Here is a 16,044-nt window from a genome sequence, read left to right as displayed (position 1 = left end):
ATTGAATAGAAACATAAACCCAGAAATTAAAACCGTCAACAGAAATTAAACAGCAATAACAAATAAAGAATAGAACATCATAAATAGAGACATAAATCCAGAAATTGAAATCAGAATCATAAAAACAAATACCAAAATTAAACAAAAACATAAACCCAGAAATTGAAATCGCCAACAGAAATCAAACAGCAATAACAAACAAAAAATAAAACATTATAAACAGAAGCATAAACCCAGAAATTAAATTCAGAATCATAAAAATAAATACCAAATTTGAATAGAAACATAAACCCAGAAATTGAAATCATGAACAAAAATCAAACAGCAATAGCAAATAAAAAATAGAACATCATGAACAGAAATATAAACCCAGAATTGAAATCAGAATCATAAAAACAAATACCAAAATTTTTTAACTATCATAAACAGAACTCAAAATTTTAAACAACCAAATAAACGGAACAAAACCACTAATTGAATGAAATAAATTCATACAAAAAACCTTAACAAAAAATAAGTAGAAACAAAAAATTGTTGAATGACTTCAACGAAATAGATTCATACAGCAGAACATAAAAGGATAAAAAAATGAGCTAAATGAAACAAATTCATACCTAAGGCTGAGGCTCCATTGCAAAGTATAGCGATGAAGGGGAAAACGGAGCACCCCGGCACTGACGACGATGCTAGCTCTTTGAGACCCATGCCACTACTGTCTGTTGAGGATGATGGCACTGGGTAGTGAGAACGACGACACTGAACAGCGACGGAATGACGTAGTGCATGATGATGGCAGAGAGAACGACGGTACTCTGATGCTGAGGACAAACGACAATAAGAGAGATACTGAGAATGAACCTAAGAACAGCACTGAGAGAGGCTGAGAACGGCAACAATGAAAAAGAGAGGAGTAGTTCTGTGAAAAGGAAAGAAAAAGAGAGTAGAGTATGCAAGTCACTGACTGAAGATAGAAAATCTAGGGTTACCCAAATAAATTTTAAAAATATTTGTGGTAAAAGTAAAAATTTAATTATTATTAAACCCCATATGAATTGTGTTTATAAATTATTTATTATGCTCATCACAAAAATTCAAAACACTTAAATTTACTAAGAAAAAGTATATGGAACCAACTCCTAACCAACAAAAAATTGAATAACTCAATTAATTATAATTATAATAATTAGTTTTATTTATTTTTAATTTTGAATATTTGTTATTAATTGCTTTTAACTCAAAATAAGTATTTGAATGATACGTTCCAAAAACTGCTCCTGGGATCACGGAAGTGAAGTCAAGCCCGATTCTTTGCCCTATCTCCCTCTTGGCGGCTACGGTGCATGGTTCTCTCTTCCTAAGATCAACAGCGCTAACCTCCTCCATCCAACCATCCAAGTGGCGCTCCCTTCTCAAGTGAAGTCAAGGCTCCTGATTCTTCACCCTTTCTCCCTATTGGTGGCTACGGTGCATGATTCTCTCTTCCTAACATCAATGATGCCAACCTCCTTCATCCGGCCATCCAAGCGGCGCTCCCTTCTCAAGTGTAGTCTAGGCTTCCGATTCTTCACGCCCTCTCCCTCTTGTCAAGCTACGGTGCATGGTTCTCTCTTCCTAATATCAACGGCGCCAACCTCCTCCAACCAACCATCCAAGCGGCACTCCCTTCTCGGTACTCCTCGATCTGTCCCGCCATTAGTGGTGTTGCGTTTGACCGTCGTGCATGTTGTTCCCGATTGCGGTGCAACCTTTCCATCTTTAGCTCATCGATTGCTACCACTCTCTCCATCAAATCATTCACTTTGAATCTCCCTCGTTCCTTCTCCCTGGTGCGTGCCGCCATTGACGGTGACATTCGTGATCGTGGTTCAAGTTGTCTTCCCAAATCGATAACCGGAACTCCCAAAAGACCATCACGCCAAGCATTTTCTTCACAAAGAAGAGAAGGTCGCGGTGCAAGGCTTCCGGAAGAGAGCATCGTCCATGGAGTTTTCAACCCCGGAAGGCGGATTGATTAGCACATTGATCAATTCAACCCAAGGCGATGAAGAATTGAGTATGGGTGAAGTAGTTATTCAAGAGCAAGAGGGGTCTAAGGCATGTTGCATAAGCTGGTCTTGCATTGTAGAAAATTTTATGACAATGTCTTATGTGAATGTTTCTTATTCATGCTAATTAGATGTTTTTTAAGTTCAAAAAGTTTATTCATTTGAAAAATTCTGGTACAGTGATATATTTAGTTGAGATATTATTAAAGTATGCTAAGAATTGTTATTAAATACTTACCCAGCATGTTCTAATCCTAAGAATTGCTATTATTAAAGTATGCTTGACTCCCATATATGTTTGCAATATTTTTTTATGTTTTTTATTGGAGTCATTCATTATATAGTAAGGATCTTAAATTAATAAAAAAATTTTCTGTGTCTTTAATTGGAGGCCGATAAAATTACCAACGTCATTGTTACTAGAAAGGATGAGTTGGACTTTAGACATGAGGTTTGAAAGTGTTTTATGAATGTTTCTTATTCATGTTAATTAGATATTTTTTAAGTTCAAAAAGTTTATTTATTTGAAAAATTCTGGTAAATGATATATTTAGTTGAGACGTTATTAAAGTATGCTAAGAATTACTATTAAATACTTACCCAGCATGTTTTAATCCTAAGAATTGCTATTATTAAAGTATGTTTGACTCACATATGTGTTTACAATATTTTTTGATATTTTTTATTGGAGTCATTCATTATATAGTAAGGATTTTAAGATGATAAAAGTTTTTTTCGGTGTCTTTATTTGAAGATGGATGAAATTACCAACGTCATTGTGACTACAAAGGATGAGTTGGACTCGAGACAAGAGGTTTGAATTATTCCTTATCGTTTGTTATTGCGTTATATTTACTGTGTTAGTGGTAGTTTTAATTCGTATTTGGTTTTGTGCGCACCTCAACTCCAAGCCCCTCTAACTAGTGTGTACGCACTACGCACTGTCTTGTGCATGCGCACGACGGCACTTCTTCTTTCTCCACCCTTCCCCTCGCCTCACCATCAATCTCCAGCACCACCCACCACAGCGCCTCCCCTTCGCCATCACCGTGGCGCTTCTCCACCATCTTATTCCCCTCATGCATCATCTCCTTCTCAGCCTCCAGTCATCACCATCGCCGAACTAGCCACCAACCTCCAGAACCACCATTTTTTCCTTCCCCCTGTTTTAGCCGCGTCAGCCACCTCCACCGCGCCGGCAACCCTAACCGCCAGCGAGCCACCCCGTTCCAGCTAGCTCTCCTTCTCTCGCTGACGCAGAGCTCCAGCCCCTGTCCCAGTTCTGTGGCGAGCCCTATCTTCCCCTGTTCGAACTGTGGAAACCTGGGCAGCCCTCCTTCCCTCTGCCCTGTTCTGATTGCTTTGCATCCCAGGTTTTCATTGAATTTGTTTTTCATTCTATTTAATTTCTGTTTAGTTAATTTTAATTTGATTTATTTAGTTGATTTTTAGTTAATTGGTTAGTTGGATTAATTTGCTGTTTAGTGGATTTAGGTGGTTAGGTTAGGATAATTTAGTTTACTTTAGATTGTTAGGTTCTACATTGTTGATGGAAGTGTTTGAGATTATTTTGAATTTGCTGATTTATGATGGAATCACTGATTTGTTGTGAAATTGCTGTTGTATTCTTTTGAACCAGCTTGATTGGACTGCTGTTGAATTAGTGGATAGGTTGCTGGAAGTGTATGGTTAATTGTTTGTTTGTGATGAATTGCTGAGTTAATGATTACCTTGCTAATGTATATTGCTATTGAAATTACTGTTTCTGAAGGATAATTGCTATTTTACTAAGAAATCATGACTGAGATAATTTGAAACATTATTTGCTTGAGTGAAGATTTATTGTTGAATATTGTTTTCTTGTTGAATTTCTGAAATTGCTACTGGATTTGTTAAGATTGATTGATCTTGTTCATTCACTGAGCTATAACTAAATTGGCTGAAATATGATTGTTGAATTGATGGAATTATCCTTGAGCATTGCTGTTTTGCGTTATATGCTATTAGTGATAATTCATCATGCTATTATGCTTTTTAAGCTTGAATTGCAATCTGTTTTGATTGTTGACTGCTATTCTGCTGGAATTCTGAATAATGCTGTTGATTTTCCATGTTATGGAGCTATTATTTTGTGATTGGATGTTGAGAACATGCTTGGATTGTGGTATTTGAATTGCTTAATAATTTTGCATGCCGCATGTTCGATAATATGCCTCAAAGAACTTTTTAATGACAATTTTGGTCACCTCCTTAAACTCATTGCTTATTCTCATCTTGTTTTGCCTATTTGCATTGATGGAATTTGAATTGTTTCTAAATTGATGGAGTTTGAATTGTTTCTAAATTGACCAACAATTGTTGAATTTTGAGTATTTGAGGTCTTTTGCCTGTTATTGCAAGATTGACAACCTTTTGCCCTATAAAATGATGCTATTTGATTAACTTTGTCTGTGCTAATTGGATGCGTTAGATTAGGCTTGAACTTCAAATTTTTGTTATCAATCTTGTGATATTAGTCATGAAAGCATTGGTGTTTGAACATACTATGCACATCTTATTTGAACATTGTTCTTATTTGATTCATCGCCAATTACTTATGAATAAGCCTCTATGCATATCTTGGAATTCTAAATTGCATGTTGTAGCTACCATGTAATTGAAATTTATGATTCTTGTTTGGCATTTGATTGAGAATGACATTTTTGTGTACTACGTGTTGTTTGTTTTTAATCTTGGCTTGTTTTCTTTGTTCCTATAGTTAATATTTTCTTCCCCTAAATTGTTTTCAGGATGAGTGATCAGTAGCAAAAAGGGAAAGGGAAAGGAAAAGGCTAAAGTCAAAAGACCGAACAAGCAGAAAAGAAGCAGGCACTTCAGCAGCAGCAATACCAACACCTGAGCCACAGCAGCCAGTAGCAGCACCACCATCATCATAGCCTGACATCTCGGGGACTCTCTCGGAGTGGAGCGAAGATGATGATCCCTCCTTGATCGTAGCAAGTGCACGGTGCACCGTGCAGAATTTAAGTGTGGGGGGAGGATTGGATCAGCATTGGGTCGTAACATTCTTTTTCCAAAAAGCTTTCACATTTCATTTTTGTTATTACTATGTTTTTTAGATTTCTTGTTAGCTATTTGGTTACTTTAAATTCTCTTTAAGTAGTTACATTTTTTTTTGTTTGTATATAATTTAGAGCTTTATTTGTATTTTCTTTTTATTTAGCATGGTTTGTATATTGTTGACTAGATCAAATCAAAATCAGATTCCTAATTCCTTTCATGAATATTTTATGTAAATAGAATTAGTTATAAATCTTTTCCTTTTTGGTTTAGCTTATTTTTAAGAATTTTATGATTAGAAATATTTTCTTTATTTTAGGCTAGTATTTTTTTTCTTCTTTCCTATTTTCTAGTTATTTCTATTTCTGTAATTCCTCTATAAAGAGGATGATTCCTTGTACATTTGATAGTACATTATATTCAAACACTTCAACTTGGTATTAGAGTTGGTTCTCTGTGCCGTGCCTCTGATTTGTAGTTATGGTTGACAGTTCTCAGTCATTAATTCTGAACAGAAGGAGAACACTACTCCTATTCCATCCGATTTAAAATCTGAGTAACGAGTACTAGTTAATGGTGAAACCACATTTCGACTCAATGGGTCAAACTACCTTAGGTGGTCTCAATCTGTTCAGATATATATTCGTTGAAGAGCGAAGATTGGATATCCTACTGGTGAGCGAAGCCAACCTAACGTCATTGACCCACAATATGATGTGTGGGATACCGAAAATTCCATGGTGATGACATGGTTGGTGAACTCAATGGAGGAGGATATCAGTAGTAACTACATGTACTATGCCACTACCAAAGAATTGTGGGATAGCGTTGAAGAACGAATGATTGACGGTTTAGAATTCAGAATAAATCCTCGTTGCAAGTATAGTTTCTAAACCAAGCAATCATCATTTCTTACAAACGTTTTGGTTGTCACAAGTAACAAATCTCTTTGAAATTGATAACCGAGTATTTAAACCTCGGGTCGTCTTCTCAAGGAATTGCAGGGAGGTGTTCTTATTATTGGTTATGAGTCTTGTAAATTGGGGGTTTTGAAAGTACGGAAGAGGTAATTTAAATGACAAGTAAAATAAATTAACAATAATAAAATCTCTTGGCAAGGTATAAGAACTGGAAGTCCTATCCTAGTTATCCTTATTAATGATGATGAGAATTGGATTTTTCTCCCACTTAGTTAACCTCTAACTATGAAGGTAAGTTAAGTGAAAGAACTAATTTGATCCCTCAAGTCCTAGTCTTTCCTTTGGAAAGGCTAGAGTTATTGGAACTCAAATTAATCAGCAACTCCCAATTTCAACCACTGCTTTATTTGATAACTCAAGCGTCACCAATTACTTAACCAGAACCAAAAGGAATAAATTATCTAAATTAAATTAAAAGCAATCTTAAATAGAATAAAACAATCATAAATCTGAAATACCTCAAATTGCATTTAAACATAAATTTAAGTCTTAACATGGAAATATTCATGAATCAAATGGGCAACATAAGTAATTAACAAATAAAAGTATTAGAGTATCTAAAAGTAGAAGAGAAATATAAATTGAAGAACATTGAACCTGAAATTGAGAAATAACCATAAACTGAGAGGAATCTTAATTCTAAAAATCTAAATCCTAAATCCTAAGAGAGAGGAGAGAACCTCTCTCTCTAAAAACTACATCTAAAACTAAAAATTATGAATTATGATCTTATGATTATGAATGAATGGATTCCCCCACTTTATAGCCTCTAATATGTGTTTTCTGGGCCGCAAATTGGGTCGAAAACAGCCCAGAAATCGCTGGAGAAGAAATCTGCCACGCTGATTTTCGTCACTGCGACGCGTCCGCGTGGAGCACGCGTTTGCATTGTCTAGAGTCAGGGCAACTATGGCATATTATATATCAAATCGAAGCTCCGGACGTTAGCTTTCTAACGCAACTGGAACCGTCTCATTTGGACCTCCGTAGCTCAAGTTATGACCGTTTTAGTGTGAGAGGGTCAAGCTGACAGCTTTGCAGTTCCTTCAACTTCTTGTATTCCTTCCACTTTTGCATGCTTCCTTTCCATCCTCCAAGCCATTCCTGCTCTGTAATCTCTGAAATCACTTAACGCACATATCAAGGCATCTAATGTTAATGAGAGAGGATTAATACTAGCGAATATAAGGCCAAAGAAGTATGTTTTCAATCATAGCACAAAATCAGGAAGGAGAATGTAAACTCATGCAAATAGTATGAATAAGTGGGTAAAGAGATGATAAAAACCACTCAATTGAGCACAAGATAAACCATGAAATAGTGGTTTATCAACCTCCCCACACTTAAACATTAGCATATCATCATGCTAAGCTCAAGAGAAGCTATAAAGGAGTAAAGAGGAATGGTAAAATGTATGAAATGCAACCTATCTATATGAATGCAACTACATGCTAAGATGTTTCTACCTACTTGGTTAAAAGTAAATAAGTTCTCCAAGACAAATATGAATCAAATTCCACTAATTCAATCCTTATACAGTAAAAACAGATAAAAAATGCAAGAAGGTAGCTCATGAAAGCTGGGAACATAGAACTCAAGCATTGAACCCTCACTGATGATGTATGTATGCTCTGATCTCTCTAGTGTATAGGGTAATCACTCTATCCTTCTCTAATCATGATTTCTAGTTTTTTGTTCTTCATCTAACTAATCAAGAAATATTTAGCATACTAATGCAAACATCATGAGGTCTTTTCAGGGTTGTAATGGGCTGAGGTAAAGGTAAGGGTACATGTATGACCAAGTGAGCTATAATATGAATCTTTGACTAATCTAAGCTCTCACCTAATATACATATACTCTATATACTGTTAAATTCATGCCTAACTACCCATAATTCCCACTTTTGTATGATTCCCATATTCATGTACCAAAATTTTGATATTTCTTTACTTTTATCACATGTGCATTGATCTTTTTATTAACTTAGCATTGAGGTAATTTTGTCCCCTTATTTATTTACTTATTTATTGAATATTTTTGGATTTTTCTCTCTTTTTTTTTTGAACATGTAGAGAAATAAACATAACTTATCAATGCACATGAATTTTCCATTATTTTTTTATTTTGGTTTTTCATGAGTAGGTTCCCAAATTCTCAATATTCAAATAAATTAGAAACATGATACATTCCCTTATTAACCCATGTTCCCACAATTTTTCTACACTTAGTTGATGCACAATCTCTATCTTAAGCTAACCAAAGATTCAATTGGGGTATTTAATTTGTTTTTCTGCTTAAGGCTAGTGATGTGGTAAAATATAGAATAAATGGGGGTTTTCAAGGCTCAAAGTGGCTGACAAGGATGGTTTAAAGGGTAGGCTTATTTGGGATAAGTGAGCTAAACAAGTAATGGCCTCAATCATATGCAAGCATGTAAATACACTAAATATTGGACATACAGAATGGAACAAAGCAAAGATTGCAATCATAGGGAAGAAAACACACAGGAATAAAAATTTATGGTTAAATAATATAACCATACAAATAAGCTCAAAATCTCACAGGTTGTGTGTTCTTAGCTTTTTAAACTATGTTCCAAATATAACTTCAAAAAAGTTTTAATAGAAAAGTTTTTAAATTTAAATTAGTGAAATACTTATAAAAATTTTCTTGAAAAAGAAAATATTACTTCGACCAAGTGGTAACTAAATGCACAAAATCAAATAAACATGCAATCAAATATGCAGATGCAACAATGAACAAATAAAGAAAATAAGAGTATTGGTGTTGAAAAGAAGGTAACTAACCCATGGAGATCGGTATCGACCTCTCCACACTTAAAGATTGCACCGTTCTCAGTGCATGCTAAGATGTGCAAGTGGATGGGGGTTGTGGTTCCTCAGCTGGGGCTCTTTTTGTTCCTTTCCTTATCGGTGGTTTGGGAGTAGCTTTCTCTTTACCCTTCTTGGTGGCCATCCTGAAAAGGGAAAAAGAAAGTAACTTTTAAAGCTAAGGGTTAGAGCAAAGAAGAGAGCGGGAAAGGTGGTAATCAATGCACAATAAAGAAGAATGACGTTAACACATGGTCATGACTGCATGTGAAAAGTTCATCAATGAAAATATAGCAAGTGCATGTAATGACAATTAAATGCAAGATGTTTATTGTCATGCTGGCAAAGGCATGAGTAGCATAGATCAAGCATTCCATGTCCAAGTTAGATTACCAAGTCTTTCAAACTAACATGTTTGAATAACAATTATATTTAAGTAATAAAATATAAAAAAAGGGTTTTGTGAAAAAGCAAGCATTTAGATTAGTAGATAGAAAGAAATTGAAAAATAGTGCACAATGCCATACGGGCTTTTTCACAAACACATAGCAAGCATGGTAAATAAGCTATTGAAAGTATTAAATTGAACATGCAAGCAACCCTTTAAAAATTAATATATAATTGTCAAACAATTCCTTTAATAATCCACAAAAATATAGAAAATAATGACCCAAATAAATTTCTAACACCAATGAAACTAATGCAATGAATAAAAGTATGCAAATAAATTAAATGAAATAGAATAGAAGTGAAGAGGGATGAGAAGTTAAAGAGATTGAAGAAGAAAGAAAGAAGAAAGAAGAGAAGATAGAAGAAATTAGGATTTAGAAAAGAAAAGATAAGATAATTGGCGCTGATCTGGATAGGTTGTGCAACGCAGGCGACGCAAGCGCGTGGGTTACGCGTTCGCGCGGATAGCGCTTCTATGAAGTCATGCGTTCGCGTGGAGTGATTTGTGCCAGTAGCGCGAGGGCAGCCTCGCGTTCGCACAACTCTCTGTTTGAAATTATTTTTGCCAAAAATCAGGGGTGACGCGTTCGTGTGGGTGACGCGATCGCGTGGATGGCCATATTTGCAAAACGACGCGGACGCGTGGGGCACGCATTCGCGTGGTAAGACTTGTGCTTCTAGCACCGTTCCAGCCCAACATCCTGCCATACACCCCTTTACGCCGATTTCACAGGGCCATGCGTTCGCGTGGGTGACGCGGACGCGTGGGAGGCATTTTTCGCACATGACGTGGATGCGTCAGCGACGCGGTCGCGTGGATCAATTTGTGCCAAAGGCACGCCTCCAGCCACGCTCTCGCATGACTCTTTGTTCAATTTTCTTTTCTTCCCAATGCACTGCGACGCGGGCGCGTCGGCGAAGCTGTCGCGTTGCGTGCGATTTTTTTTTTTAATAATGCAGTATGTAGAATGCAATGCTAAAATGTTATGCAAAACTCAAAGTTCAATACAATAAAATAAAATAAAACTCGAAAACAAATAAAACTAAATAAAAATGAAAAAGGAACGATCATACCATGGTGGGTTGTCTCCCACCTAGCACTTTTAGTTAAAGTCCTTAAGTTGGACAATTGGTGAGCTCCTTGTCATGGCGGCTTGCGCTTGAACTCATCCTGAAACTGCCACCAATGCTTGGACTTCCAATGGCCTTCGGGATCCCAAATCTTGTTTCTACACCCGTCTTCAAGTTGATTATCATGATTCCATCCGGGTGGTTCAGCCTTAGAATTCTCACTAAAGCGTCCAAACAACTTCCCAGACCCATTCAATTGAGCTCTACACCAACCTTTGCGTTTAAACTTAAAGCTTCAAACCATAATGAACCTTGCAGGACAATTCTTACCACTAACCATCTTCCTCTTACTCTTAATGCCACAAAGAGCTCTAAGTTGACCATCCATCTCCAGTAGCCCATATTCAAGTGGGAAGGTAAAGGTCAAGGGTAGGAATTTTACCCACTTGAACATTGTGTTGGACGGTAATAGCCTTGGGAGAGGTGTTTCTAATGAACTTGCAAGCTCCACTCCCTTGTGCTCTTCTCTAACAACTTCCACCTCCTTGTAAGCTTCTTCAACTTCAACCTCTTCCTCTTGGTAGCTTTCTTCCAATTTAATCTCCTCTTCACTGCTTTCCAAGGGCATGGGAGGTTATGCTTCTTCTTCTTGAATCTCCATCTCTTGATCGACCTCTTCCAAGTCCTTAACCATGACATGCCTTGGAGGTTGTACACCCTCCTCAACATCAAATGCAACTGTCTTGGAAGGAGACTCTATGTCTTGACTTTCCCATGGAGGTTCAGCATCTCCCAAGTCTTCAACCACTTCTTCCTCTTCAATAATTACTGCTTTGTCAAGTAGTTTTAATATAAAATTGTACTCATCCTGGATGATTTTCTTTCCATGACAACTCCTTTCAACTATTCTTTCATCTTCAAGGGTCTCTCCTATCTCCACATTTTGGGCCTCCTCTTGCTCTAAGACAAAATCAGACTTCTCCTTAATGTCTTCCTTTACTAATTCTTCAACCACTCCTTCGACTTCAAGGGTCTTTACTACCTTCACCTTTAGGGCCTCCTCTAGCTCCTTATGAAGTATGGATTCACGAAGATGATCCCTTCTCTCTTGTTCCATGTTAATAGCATCATTGAGATAATGTTGCTCTTGGATTGATGGATGTGGGTGCTCTTCCATGGATGGTGGTGATGGGATGGAGAGATCATTCTGTAGTTGAAAAGGAAGTGCACTAGAGCTTGAGGGTTGATTGTTGAAGGTATTTGGTGGTCCGATTTAGGCGACGAGAGCTTGTATAGTAGAGTTTAGATCGGTAAGTGCTTTTTCCATGGAGGTTTGGGGTGGATAGGAGGGTTCATTTGTTGGGAGGAAGGGTTCATGGTAGGAAGGTGGTTCATCTTGATAATGATAAGGAGATGGTGTATATTGAGGTGGTGGTTCATGAGAGTAGTTGTGTTGGAATGGGGGTGGTTCTGTGTATGGTTTATTTGGCTCATAAGGTGGTTGGTATGGTGGATATAGGTTAGGGTCATATGGTGGTGTTTGGTGGAAAGGGGCTTGTGAGTATGGTGGTCCAGAGTTGTGTTGAGGAGGTGGGTCATAGGTATATGATGGGGGTCCACCATATCTATTGCTTTGGCATGCATTATAGGATGGTCTTTGTCTATGGTATTGTGGAAGGTGTTGCTGCCGGAAGGGTTGATTAGATCCTCGTGGTTTCTTCCTTCTCTGATTGTTTTGACCTTGATGCACTTTCCTGTTATAATTTCCATTTCTTGCAACAACATTGGAACCAAACTCAAACCGACGGGGGTGAGAACTCATAATAGCAAATAAAAATTAAAAACAAAAGTAAAAACAAATTTAAATTAAAAGGTTATTTAAATTTTGAATTTAAAAATTAAATTTTGAAATTTGAAATTTGAAATTTTGAAATTTGAAATTTGAAATTTGATTTTTGAAATAAGATAAGATAAGATAAAAATTTTAAAATAAAAATCTGAAATTTTTTTATGCAAATTTCGAAAATTCAATTAAAAATAAAGAGAAAAGATATTTTTGAATTAAATGAGGAAAGAGAAAAATAATAAAATGACACCAAACTTAAAAATTTTTAGATCAAAACGAAGAAAACAACTAAGAACAACTTGAAGATCAAGATGAACACGAAGAACAACTTGAAAATCAAGATGAACACTAAGAACAAATTTTTGAAAATTTTTTTTAATAACTAAATAAAAACCAATAACCTCTTAATTACGAAAAAGAAAAAATAAAAATAAAAACAAATAAACAAGCAAAAGAAAATATTTACAATAACCAATAATAAGGCACACGTTTGCAATTCCCCGGCAACGGCGCCATTTTGAAGAGAGAACTTTTGCGTGGTCTAGAAATTCGCAGATAAATCCTCGTTGCAGGTATAGCTTCTAAACCAACAAAAGTCCTTTCTTACAAACGTTTTGGTTGTCACAAGTAACAAACCCCTTTGAAATTGATAACCGAGTATTTAAACCTCGGGTTGTCTTCTCAAGGAATTGCAGGGAGGTGTTCTTATTATTGGTTATGAGTCTTGTAAATTGGGGTTTTGAAAGTACGGAACAGGTAATTTAATTGACAAGTAAAATAAATTAACAATAATAAAATCTCTTGGCAATGTATAAGAACGGGAAGTCCTATCCTAGTTATCCTTATTAATGGTGATGAGAATTGGATTTTTCTCCCACTTAGTTAACCTCTAACTATGAAGTTAAGTTAAGTGAAAGAACTAATTTGATCCCTCAAGTCCTAGTCTTTCCTTTGGAAAGGCTAGAGTTATTGGAACTCAAATTAATCAGCAACTCCCAATTTCAACCACTGCTTTATTTGATAACTCAAGCGTCACCAATGACTTAACCAGAGCCAAAAGGAAGAAATTATCTAAATTAAATTAAAAGCAATCTTAAATAGAATAAAACAATCATAAATCTGAAATACCTCAAATTGCATTTAAATATAAATTTAAGTCTTAACATGGAAAGATTCATGAATCAAATGGGCAACATAAGTAATTAACAAATAAAAGTATTAGAGTATCTAAAAGTAGAAGAGAAATATAAATTGAAGAACATTGAACCTGAAATTGAGAAATAACCATAAACTGAGAGGAATCTTAATTCTAAAAATCTAAATCCTAAATCCTAAGAGAGAGGAGAGAACCTCTCTCTCTAAAAACTACATCTAAAACTAAAAATTATGAATTATGAGCTTATGATTATGAATGAATGGATTCTCCCACTTTATAGCTTCTAATATGTGTTTTCTGGGCCGCAAACTGGGTCGAAAACAGCCCAAAAATCGCTGGAGAAGAAATCTGTCACGCTGATTTTCGTCACTGCGACGCGTCCGCGTGGAGCACGCGTTCACGTCGCCTAGCGTCAGGGAAGCTATGGCATATTATATATCAAATCGAAGCCCTTGACGTTAGCTTTCCAATGCAACTAGAACCGCCTCATTTGGACCTCTGTAGCTCAAGTTATGACCGTTTTAGTGCGAGAGGGTCAGGCTGACAGCTTTGCAGTTCCTTCAACTTCTTGTATTCCTTCCACTTTTGCATGCTTCCTTTCCATCCTCCAAGCCATTCCTGCCCTGTAATCTCTGAAATCACTTAACGCACATATCAAGGCATCTAATGTTAATGAGAGAGGATTAATACTAGCGAATATAAGGCCAAAGAAGCATGTTTTCAATCATAGCACAAAATCAGGAAGGTGAATGTAAACTCATGCAAATAGTATAAATAAGTGGGTATAGAGCTGATAAAAACCACTCAATTGAGCACAAGATAAACCATGAAATAGTGGTTTATCAAGCGTCAAGGAGATGTATTCTGATCTTGGGAATAAATCCCAAATTTATGAACTTACTCTAAAAGTTAAAGAAATTCAACAAGGGAGTGACAATGTCACCAAATATTTTCGCATCTTGAAGCGGGTGTGGCAGGATTTTGACCACTTCAATAACTACAAGTGGAATTCAGCCGCTAATGCCAAACACCACCTACAAACAGTGGAAGAAGGGATGATATTCCAATTTCTTGCAGGCCCCAACGTGGAGCTAGATGAAGTTCGTGGCAGAATTATTGGAAGAGCAATCCTAAACCCAATTGGAGAAGTATTTGCTGAAGTTAGAAAAGAGAAAACTCGTATAGCTGTGATGATGGGGAAATGCAAGACTGAACAAACTTTTTTGGAGTCTAATGCACTCTTAGTGGCACCTGCTGCACTTAAAAGTTCATCAAATCAGAAGCACCCCTCCAATCTTTGGTGTGACCACTGCAATAAACCTCATCACACCAAAAAAATCTGCTGGAAGATTCATGGAAAATTAGCACATCTTAAAGGCAGCAAACCTAGTCCCAAAATACGTTGTACCCCAACTGCTCATGAGGTTGAAAAATCATTGAGAAGGAACAGGTTGAGCAGCTCATAAGGCTGTTAAATTCCAGTTCTGTTTCTAGTACTCCTAGTGGTTCTTTGGCTCAAACAGGTAATTTTAGTATTCCTATGTCCCTTAACTACACCTCAAACTTGAATGCACTATGGATTGTCGATTTAGGTGCATCTGACCATATGACCAGTCTCTCTCCTTTTTTTAAAACTTATTCACCTTACTTCAAAAATGAGAAAATTAGAGTTGCTGATGGTAGTTTTTCATCTATTGTTGAAAAAGATATAATTAAATTGTCCAAAAATATTGAACTAAGAAATGTCCTACATGTACCAAAGCTTTCTTGTAATCTTCTCTCTATTAGTAAAATCTGCAAGGATTCCAATTGTGCTGTGATATTCTTTGATACTCATGGTATTTTTAAGGACCGGACCTCGGGGAAGATGATTGGTAGTGCTAAAACGATGGATGGGCTTGATGAGCGGATATTTTATACGCTTTTTGGGGTTAATTTCATATAGTTTTGGGTATGTTCTAGTTAGTTTTTAGTCTATTTTCATTATTTTTTAGGAAAAATTCATATTTCTGGACTTTACTATGAGTTGTGTGTTTTTCTATAATTTCAGGTATTTTTCTGGCTGAAATTGAAGGAGCTGAGCAAAAATCTGATTCATGCTGAAAAAGGACTGCTGATGCTGTTGGATTCTGACCTCCCTACACTCAAAGTGGATTTTCTGGAGCTACAGAACTCGAAATGGCATGCTTCTAATTGCGTTGGAAAGTAGACATCCAAGGCTTTCTAGCAATATATAATAGTTCATACTTTGTACAAGGATAGATGATGTAAACTGGCGTTCAATGCCAGTTCTCTGCCCAATTCTGGCGTCCAGCGCCAGAAAAGGATCAAAAGCTAGAGTTGAACGCCCAAACTGGCACAAAAACTGGCGTTCAACTCCACAAATGGCCTCTGCACGTGAATTGCTTAAATCTCAGCCCCATCACACACCAAGTGGGCCCCAGAAGTGGATCTCTGCATCATCCATCATAGTTTACTCATTTTTTGTAAACCTAGGCTACTAGTTTAGTATTTAAACAACTTTTAGAGACTTACTTTGGATCTCATGACATTTTAGATTTGAACTTTGTACTCTTTGACGGCATGAGTCTCTAAACTCCAT

At 36.5% G+C, this 16,044-nt stretch overlaps 1 long non-coding RNA gene across 1 annotated transcript; it reads left to right on the top strand.

The window, feature by feature from the left end:
• The first annotated feature begins 2,860 nt into the window (after positions 1-2,860).
• LOC112732382 (uncharacterized) lies at positions 2,861-5,377 on the top strand. The gene is made up of 2 exons (XR_003168011.3): positions 2,861-3,418; positions 4,835-5,377. It is a non-coding gene; the product is annotated as an uncharacterized lncRNA (long non-coding RNA).
• Positions 5,378-16,044: the final 10,667 nt, after the last annotated feature.

Source organism: Arachis hypogaea, chromosome 13 (assembly GCF_003086295.3).
Source record: "Arachis hypogaea cultivar Tifrunner chromosome 13, arahy.Tifrunner.gnm2.J5K5, whole genome shotgun sequence".
NCBI classification, from domain to species: Eukaryota; Viridiplantae; Streptophyta; class Magnoliopsida; order Fabales; family Fabaceae; genus Arachis; species Arachis hypogaea.
Note: the sequence above shows the minus strand (reverse complement) of the source record. Positions and strands in the feature narration are given on the sequence as shown.